We start from the raw sequence: 10409 nt of genomic DNA on the forward strand, positions 1-10409 counted from the left end.
AAAAGAATTGACAATTCTTCAAAATATGGTAACCAAAGTCTCTTTTGGTATTTGAATTCATTATCATACATTTCATTTCATTTTTTGTAGTTTCTTGATCAGACTTGGAGTAAACATGAGGGATGATATACGCGAAAAACTAAATACAAATCAAGACATGGCAGATAGAAAGATAAACACTTCAAGAGGAGAAAATTTATCCCTTAACTATTTCTTAATGTAGTTCCGAATCGCTACTTCTCTCACAAAAATGAGAGTGAGCGATAACTGTTCAAACAAGCAACCTGAAAAACTATTAAATACAAATACTTAAATTGGTCACAAAGAAATGTCAAATCGACGAGATCTACAATAGAACTTTGTCAGTAAGAAATATAAAATTTAATAGTTAAAACAACTTATAGACTATGTTTCAGTAATTTTAACTCTTATATTTGAAGAGATTAGAGCACTTTAACTCTACTACACTTGCATAATATGCCTCTTCATCCTCATTATCATCATCTTCATCCATATTTAATTCAGATTTGTCATGAAATTCTACCTCATCGTCTGAATCATCATCCTCGTCTCTTAAGTTCATACTTTTTAGATTTCCTTCTATGGTTGATATCTACAACTTTATATTGCGGGTGATTTATTTTGAACTCAATAAATTGCTCTGCGCCCCCTATGAATTCTAGATTTTCAGACCTTTAGTTAACCTTTTGTACATCCATTGACGATTTGAACTCATTTTCTTTTTAAAACTTCTTTTCTGATGATGTGACAAGAGTAAAGAGCAACATAATTTATGAAATCTTTGGATAGTAAAAAAGGGTGCAATATACAATTAAGCAGTAAGATAAATGTTTCCACCCAAAAAAGGTCTAATGTTCCTCTGCTTTTCGGAAAATGGTCTTTGTTTTATTAAACAAGCAACTAGGGGGGAAAACAAACACGAGAAATTAAGTTTTATGTAACAGGTGGCTCGAAAATTGTAAACCTGACAGAACTCCTGAACCCACTTCACAACCATCTTAGAGAATTCTCCTTATCAACTATCAAGGGAATTCAAAAACACAAGTAGCCATTTATTCTATCTTTTTTAATCTAGAACCATCAACACAAATTAAATAAATCCTATTTATTAACCAAACAAATAAAGCACATCAGAAGATACACTATGGACGGATGGAATCAAACAAACAAGGGGAAAATAAGATTGATAAAGACTACTTACCAGTTAGTAGAAAGGAATGTGGAACTGAGAATCCAAGAGTGACAGGTAGATTGTGGGATAGTGCGGCTTGAGGATTTACATAAAAGTACTGGCATCGTGAACGTGGGCAGAAATTGGAGAATGAGAAACTGAAATAATGGCGCGAGGGTCTCTATAATTTAGGAGGCGGAGAGTTTAGGAGGCATTTTTTTCTTTTTCTTTTTTTCTTTGCTTCTTCTTAATTTTCCTTTTTCCTGTGGACACTTTGGGTGTGTTCGGTATGGAGGAAAATGTATTATTGGAAAATAAGTGAATTTCTACTTATTTTCTCATGTTCGTTTTGGTAGCGAAAAATAAGTGAATTTTTCAAAACAAAATTAATTTTTTTGAGGGGGAGTGGGGGTGGGGGTGCGGTGGTGAGAGTGATTGGGATTTGATGGTTGGGGGTGGGTTGGGTGGTTGGGGGAATGCATTGTGGACTTATTTTTCCTACTTTTATTAGCGAAGTCATTTTTCCCATTTTTAAGAAATTTGTTTTCCTAAAGAAAATATTTTCCAAAATTTTTGACCAAACGAACATGAGAAAATTAGAAAATGTTTTCCTCCATACCGAACACACCCTTTGACATCTTTCGTTTCTGATTTGGAGTTCTTTTTTGCAATTTTTGTTAGATTCTTATATTATATTACTGGTAACTAGTTAAATGAAATGACTAATCAATGGATTCTTGGTTATTAAATTATTGTAAAAGAATAGTAAAATTTTAATTGCACTTAGTATTTTAACTTCACTAAATTATTTTCTTGAACTAAAAATACAAATTAAGTCCAAAAAAAGTTTATAGCTAATTTGTTAAAGTTCGGATGTACAATGAAATTAATATTAATACAAAAAATTATAATCATTGGTTGTCGTCTGAATATGCAAAGACGAACACCTAATTAAAATACTTAGTATTATGTAAAATTAACCATGTAAAAACACTACACTGCGTATTTTAATTTTCACATTGAATAGGTCAACTATTAAATTTATTTCTATAAAAAACAAAATAATTTTTTTTTTACGAGAGTGGAGAGCTGTGAAATCAACATGGCAGACGTGTAGGTCAACTTCAACAATTAATTTCAGCCAATATAGAAGGATTTTGAATTTTGTTTTGATATTTTACAGTCCCGGATGTCTGGTTTCTACAAAATCAACCGCTCGTGATTTAAGGCTTCTATATTGAGATATGATTTTTTGGTCGAGAGTATGCAAAGTTGTGAGCTCGACGGGCCAAACGTGTAGATAAACATCAAAACTTAATTCCAAAGTAATCTAGAAAGAGTTTTGCTTTTACTTTTGACATGATGTAGTCCTCTGAGTCTAGTTTCAAAAGAATCAAGCAGCTCGTCATTTTGGAAACTCATTCGATGAGTTGTGAATTGTTCCAAACATGCAAAGCTGAAAGATTTTGGGATAAGAGAAAAAAGGGCACAAAATCAGGAACAAGATGCTCGTCCAACGTGAAAGGATCTCTTGATTTTACACTAGAAGCTATTATTAAGGGACCACTTTGGTATTTAGACTATTGGTCAAAAGAAATTAGTGCAATAAAATCAATCTACAAATTGAAGTCTCGTCTTCAAATTTCAGCATGTCTATACCCCAACAAGACAAGCCTTGAGACTGTGACTCAAAAAAATTAAATGTAGTTTGTAAAAAAAAGGATTCATATTTGTTCTCTTGTAATGTTCGAGTGTGACATTAGATATTGACTAGTTCTAGTTATATACGAAATGAAATAAAAATATATTTCTTTTTTCCCACTATCCTAGGGGATTCAAATGGACTAGAAGTCCTTTCGACCCCTTACACATCTGAATTGAATGAATAAATAGATGAAATCAATCAAATAATTTAACTAAAATTCGAACCAAAGAATAGAAGATGAAATACATATGGGTTCACAACGACTATGTGGCTAAAAAGTTAAATATATATATATATATATATATATATATATATATATATATATATATCGAAGTAGCTCTAGCAATTCAGACTTCAATCCGAAGTTCTTCAATCATGAATCCTAGCGAGAAAATATTTAAGTCTTCATTGGTTGATTGTTATAATCAACTAACTATTTCTTTTTGTACAAGGAACTTATAATGAATCCATTGATTTATACTTGCTTCTATTGGACCTGGAGTTGGTCAAGGAACTGCTGCAGGTTAAGTTGTAGAGGGTATCGCGAGACAACCTGAGGCACAGAGAAAAATATGAGGTACTCTATTTAAGTCTGTCAAGTGAGCCGGGCCGGGCCATATAAATGCGGGTCACATGGGGCCGGGCTGGGGGTCGGGCCGGGCCATAGTTAGTGGGCCGGGTTGGAGGAGGGGGGTGTCTGGCCCGCCTCACCCGGGTAGGGGTACATAGTGGGCTAAGTGGGCTGGGTCGGATTTTAATTATTTTAAAAAAAAATTCTAATATTAAAATTTATTAAGTTTGATACTTTAAAATGTAGTGGTTGTCAACTTTATTTTAACCATCAAGTTCCTTAAATTATACTTTGGCCCTATTTTCAATCTATAAATACCATTCATTCTTCTCCATATTATCTCACAATTCCCTACTCTCACTCTTTCCCTAAATTTCCTACTTATCTAAATCTCTCTCTCTCTCTCTCTCTCTCTCTCTCTCTCTCTATCTCTCTCTCTCTCTTCCAACTTCCAAATTCAAATTTTAAAATTTAAATTTAATGGATAATGATAATCCTCCACCTCCTCCTGCAGTCCGAAGATCAATTTCAAGTCCGGTGTGGTTGCATTTTGAGCCAGTAGACGAGGAACATGTTAAATGTCAACATTGTGGTCAAATATATCTCCTTAAGTCCGAACCGGTTTTTGGGGGTACCGGTCCGTTACGTAGGCACTTGGACAAAAGGCACAAAGTTGAACTTTGAAGTTTATCTCTTCTTTAAATTTTTCCATCGATGCTCGCGTTTTGAACTTTTCATTTGTAATAAGTTAACCGTTCAAGTTTGTATGTTTTGAATTTGCAATGTTATCAATTTAAGTTTGAAGTTTTATTTTAAATTACTTATGTAGTCTTGTATCACATTCTTAACTTTTTTATAATTTTTAGCACTTAAATAGCCATTGGGAGGCTTCATTTCAACAACATATTCAAGATATACACAAATATACCATTAACATATACAAGATATGCATAAATGAGGAACTTTTTTTTGCTATAAATAAGCTAATCTTTTTAACCTCCCCAAAAAAAAAGGTTGAAATGAAATCACACAGTAACTGAATGGGAACAATGCACATGAGTTTTGATACTAAGCCAGAGTTCTTAATTTAATTATCTCATCTAATCCTAAGTCCTAATGTCATGTGCAGATTGTCACCTCTCCATCATCGGCGAAGACATTTCAAATACGCTAAAAAATACTTAATTATTATTATATATAAAATATTTGAAACTAATAAGATCTTAGACATTGGTTGTTCTACATTTTCGTACTTCATCACAATCAATCTTCCAATTTCTCTGTGAGTTGGTCCTTTTATTTCATTTTAACGATTCTGTAAACTCAGCTATCAGTAGGGATGTCTGATGACACAACATTTTGACATAACTATCTTCCTTTTAATTCTGCTAATTGATTATTTTTATAATAATATCCATGATGCTCAATAGTGTTATTATATTAATTTGCTCGAATCATGTTCACGAAAAGATATTTTCTCTGCCACCATAATTTTTGGTGTTACCAACTTATTTTTTACAGCAAAAAGGAGAAAAAGAAGAAATGGTGGAAGTTACGAAATCTGTCATATATATGTAAAATTGCCTATTTATGATTTTTTTTAATTTTAAATTAATTAGAAGTGGGCCGGGCTGGGGGCCCGGTGGGCCAGAACCAGGGCTGTTGGCGGGCCGGGCTATAGGGCTAAATGGCATGTCCGGCCCAGCCCCCTAATTTTTTCCACTAGCCCAGCCCACCACCCTCTTACCGGGTTGGGGGCCGGGCCAGTTATGGTGGGCCGGTCTCGAGCCGACCCGGCCCAATTGACAGGCTTAACTCTATTACTTAGTCTAGTTTTTATGGAAGTTTTAACAATACAGATTGTAGTATTATTACTTTTATTTTCAAAGACTTTTGTTTAATCTTAGCCTAGAAATATAAAAAATAAATATATTTTCTATATTTTACTATCTTCGACTTATTGTCATTTGCTTTTTCAAATTCTATTATGATTTCCTCTTCAAGTAATTGTTATTTGAGAAAAGAACCTACATGAAGGGCTTATTTGTGGATGATGAATTAGTATACTGACTCACTTCTATCATTGCCATTTATAGTCCAAGGAAAACTCTTTTCAGAAGTGTTAACGGTCCAATAACCAATAAAAGAGCTCGTCATTAGTTCATAATATATAACTAATTAACTCGAATATTTTTAAATTTTTTGATCCAATTTCAAAAATAAAAAATAAAAAGAGGGGTGAGATGCTATAAAAAGAACTCGACTCGATTTTTTTGCTATTTATAGGATGATGTCACATGAAAAACGTAATCGTAAGGATATCTCGAGTCATTCTTCACTACAACACGATGTATCTATAGCTACGAAATCTAAGTTATGAATTTAAAAATCGAAGCTATTACTTAGTAATAGCCACAAAAATTTGAATTCCGTAGCTATCTGCAAATTCGTAAAATTACTTAGCCACGAAAGTCAAATTGACAAAGCTAATTCCTCATTTTTGCTATAATTGCTAAATATCGTGGCAATAGTTAGGTAAATAGCTACAACTTTATTGCTACGATAAAATTTTATAGCTGATCATAAGTTTTTGCCACGCGATAAAAGTTACTGTAGCAATAGTAACCTTTTAGCCACTGTAATTTATTTGAAACAAAACATTGTAGCTAAGTACATATTTTTGCTTCACAAATGTAGCTATGGTTAAATGATATAGCCACGGATCTTTTGCTACAATAAAATGCTGTAGCTAGTTATTAATTTTTGCCACGAGTTAAAACTTGCTGTATCAATAATAACCTTATAGCCACAATACATAATTTGAAATAAAATATTGTAGCTAAATAAATGTTTTTGCTTCAAGTTATAAAAATTGTGGCAAAAGTTCAATGCCACAGCCACAAATTTTTTGCTATAATAAAATTTCGTAACTAGTTATTAATATTTGCCATGAGTTGAAATTTGTTGTAGCAATAGAAACATTTTAGTCAAAAAAAATAGTTAAAATAAAAAAGCCATAGCAAATAGTATTGTTGCATCAAGTACTAAAATGTCGTGGCAATAGTTAGCTTAATAGCTATACCTGGCAAAATTATATTGCCGCAAATTTACTATTTTGATAAATTTTCGTTGCTAATAATTATTTTTTTACCACAATTTAAAATTTGGTGCAGCAATACTAATGTTTTTGCCACATTAAATAATTTTTTTCTTACACTTGAAGTTACCATAAAAATAGTACTAATTATCCTATTCTATTCAATTTTAAAGGGCGTTATTTGTAAGTTTAAACTATAATTTAAATAAATAGGTGATTATATCTATTTAATTTCGGTTAACCAATTATATCGAAGTTAAACAAAATTTCACTAAGTGTCACTGGAGCTTCATCTTGATCAAGTGCTTTCAGAATTGTTATTTGTCTCAAATGTTTTCTATCGGAATAATATCTTTGATCTAGTGCAATTAGATGCGTCAATAATTCGATCCGATTCAACTTTATCGGTTGTAAGTTTCAATTAACTTATTATATTAACTTCAATTAACTAATTATATCAAATTTAACAAAACTTTAATAAGTCTCACTCAAGCTTCCTCCTGATCAAGTGTTTAGAAAAGTGTTATTTAACTCGGACATTGGAATAGTACCTTTATCGATCCAATGTAATTAGAGGTGTTCATCAATCAACTCGATTTAATTATACAAGATCTTACTTGCAAGTTTCAGATAAAATTTAAATAAAGAGGTGACTATATCTAATTACTTTTGATTAATTAATTCTATATCGAATTTGAACAAAATTTCACTAAGTCTACTCAAGCTTCATCTTGATCAAGTGTTCCGAGAATTCATGTTATTTGACTCGGACATGATCTATCAGAACGATGCATTGATTATTCTAGTGTAATTAGAAGTGTTCATCATTTGACTCGATTCAATTTGACAGTAAATTTTAAAAATGATTTCAATAAATAACTTATTATATCTAATTAATTTTGAATTTTTGATTAACTAATTATATCAAACTTAAACAAATCTTAACTAAGTCCCAGTGAAGCTTCATCTTGATCAAGAGCTTCCAGAATTGTTAATTGACTTAGACTTGTTCGATCAGAATAATACATATATTGATCTAGTGTAATTAGAGGTGTTAATTGATCGATTCAATTCAATGCTATAGCTTGTAGGTTTCAAATATAACTTAAATAAATAAGTGATTATATTAACTTCGATTAGCTAATCATATCAAATTCAAACAAAATTTCAATAGGTCTAACTCAGGCTTTACCCTGATCAATTGTTTCGGGAATGATTATTTGACTCGGACATGATTTATTGGAACAATACCCTTATCGATCTAGTTTAATTAGAGGTATTCGTCATTCGACTCGATTCAATTTTACATGATCTTACTTGTAAGGTTCAGATATAATTTAAATAAATAGGTGATTATACCTAATTACTTTTGATTAACTAATTATATTGAATTTAAATAAAAGTCCACTTAAGTCTCACTCAAGCTTCATCCCGATCAAGTGTTTTGAGAATTCATGTTCTTTGATTCGGACATAATATATCAGAACAATATTTATCAATCTAGTGTAATTAGCGGTGTTCGTCATTTGACTCGATTCAATTTTATAGGGTCTTACTCGTAAAATTCAAATATAATTTAAATAAATAGATGATTATATCTAATTAACTTTATGACCTACTACTAATTCAATTACTTAATGATTAGCGTAAAATTATAATTAGTTGAACTAAGGATTAATAATTTGGTATAGTTAATATAGAAGTGTATCTATATACCGTAATTTATATCAAATTAAGTAATGTTCATTAATAAGTTATAAAATAAAATGAAAAAATTCTAATTACCATACATGGAATGTATTGCAACGTATTGTATTAAGAGATTTCTTACCAAAACTTCTTTTTATTGTTATAATTATTAAAGGGGGAAAACATGAATTCACTAATTCAAGACTTGGAAAAAAAGGAATTCCCTCCAAAATATTTAGCTCTAAAATTTTTGTGCCTAAATTATAGCCTGCTTCTTCTATTAGATTGACTAGTAAGATTAGAGAGTCAGAAACCCTAAAAGCCTAAAACTCTCAAAATCAATCATTTACAGAGGAGCAAGATTTCTCATTACTCACGTGAATCAACCTAAAATCCCTGGAAGAAAGGTTCCGTCTTTTTCTTCTCCTATGTCTCAATCTCCAATTTCAACCTTTACTTTTTTCTATTATTGCAAATTTCAATCTCAAGACAAATGTTCTTAGATTATCAAATGGAATTGGATTACTCCAACATTTGTTGTTTTCTCTATTTGTCTTCTTACAGATTCGAGGTCCTATAGTAGATTCATATAGCTCAACGACTAAATTACTCTTATTATGCTTTTGGACTCCAAAGGTCCTTTATATATATATATATATATAAATTGCTACTTGTCTCATTCATCATTTTTTTAGAGAATTTTTTAATCGATTAACAAATGTTATGCACAAAAATAGGAAGCATAAGTTTTGTAATTGAATTGTGTGCTTTTTTTTTTTTTTTTTTTTTTTTTTTTTTTTTAAAGATTTTGTCTCATACCCATAAAGAAAAAGAACTCACTCCAAATTCATTGAAAAAGATGTGGCTATATAATGGGCATAATATCTCTTAAAGTTCATACTCCATGATATTATAGACTTTGTTGTTATGGACCATCTTTTTTACCAACAATCATTTAGTAGTACTAGTGTAACAGATTTATAGTAATTACTCTAGAATGGTAAATTTTTTAATTCTACATTAATTATGAAATCATTTTGAGAGAATGGTCACTACTTCAGAAGAAACAGTAACTATTGCTAACTTTTGAAATCATTTTTACATAACTAATAAAGAATTGGACAAAGGAAGAAAACATTAAAAGCCTGCAATATTGAACAATGACAATTTGAGCTTTTGATTTGATAGTTGTATTTTTAAGTTGGCTAATTTCTGTATTCTCTTTGCTGGGAAATCTGTCAAAGGAGGGGGTAATTGAAGACTAAGAGAAAAAAGATTTTGCCTGTGAGTTTTACTGATTATTGCAATGGTTTATCATATATATATATATATGATTGATTGTTTCTCCTTTCTGATATTAAAATATTTTACTACTGATAGGTAAATTTGAGGAATTAGAGCAGAAATGACAAGCTAAAATCAATGTTGATCCAGCTAAGGTGCACTCGGAGACCGTGAGAGGAGAGAAAGAAGAAGACTATGCGACTCTGGATCTCAAACAAGATGGTGTCATAGAGGAATTTTGTATTGTAAATGTATTTTAATTGAAATATAAAATTATGTGCAACTTGAAACATGTTTTGGAATCTAAAAACTTTGAATTCTCTTAGTTGCATTATTAAGTTCTCATAATTAACAATCTTGTGGCAAATTCTTCAGTTTGTAGCTATAAATTTTTGAATTCGTAGCTAAAGGTACATGTAATTGCTACGTCACAAGAACATAGCAAGACATTTTTACTTTCCGTAGCAAAATGCGAAAAAAAAACTTTAGCTATAATTCAATATATTTCATGGCAAAAGGTATGGATTCTTAGCTAGAATAGAAAGATATTTGTGGCAAATTCTTTTACTCATAGCTATGAATTTTTTTATTCGTAGCTAAATACGAGTACTACTGCCACGAGCTTAAGCTGTACAAACAGCCACAAAACATGTGTTTGCGTGGCAAATAAATTAAAATTTTTGCTACAATAAAACACTTTGTGGCTACAATACGAAGATAGCTACAACTTTTATCTGTCATGGCAAAAGAATGCGATTACTTGCTATAAGTATATATTTCGTGGCAAAAAAGTTTTACCATCATAGCTACAACACAAAAAAATTCGTAGCAATAAGTATTAGTCCCTAGCCACGGACCATGTAAAGTGTGT

At 31.1% G+C, this 10409-nt stretch overlaps 1 long non-coding RNA gene across 2 annotated transcripts; it reads left to right on the forward strand.

Annotated features, from left to right (window-relative positions):
- Nucleotides 1-8445: 8445 nt before the first annotated feature.
- Nucleotides 8446-9933, forward strand: LOC132050923 (uncharacterized). Of its 2 annotated transcripts, XR_009413523.1 has the most exons (4): nucleotides 8446-8661; nucleotides 8819-8890; nucleotides 9499-9538; nucleotides 9635-9773. It is a non-coding gene; the product is annotated as an uncharacterized LOC132050923 (long non-coding RNA). The 2 variants fall into 2 exon arrangements; XR_009413524.1 differs by lacking the exon at nucleotides 9499-9538 and having other exon boundaries at nucleotides 8451-8661; nucleotides 9635-9933.
- Nucleotides 9934-10409: the final 476 nt, after the last annotated feature.

The sequence above is a fragment of the Lycium ferocissimum genome, chromosome 3 (assembly GCF_029784015.1).
Source record: "Lycium ferocissimum isolate CSIRO_LF1 chromosome 3, AGI_CSIRO_Lferr_CH_V1, whole genome shotgun sequence".
NCBI lineage: Eukaryota > Viridiplantae > Streptophyta > Magnoliopsida > Solanales > Solanaceae > Lycium > Lycium ferocissimum.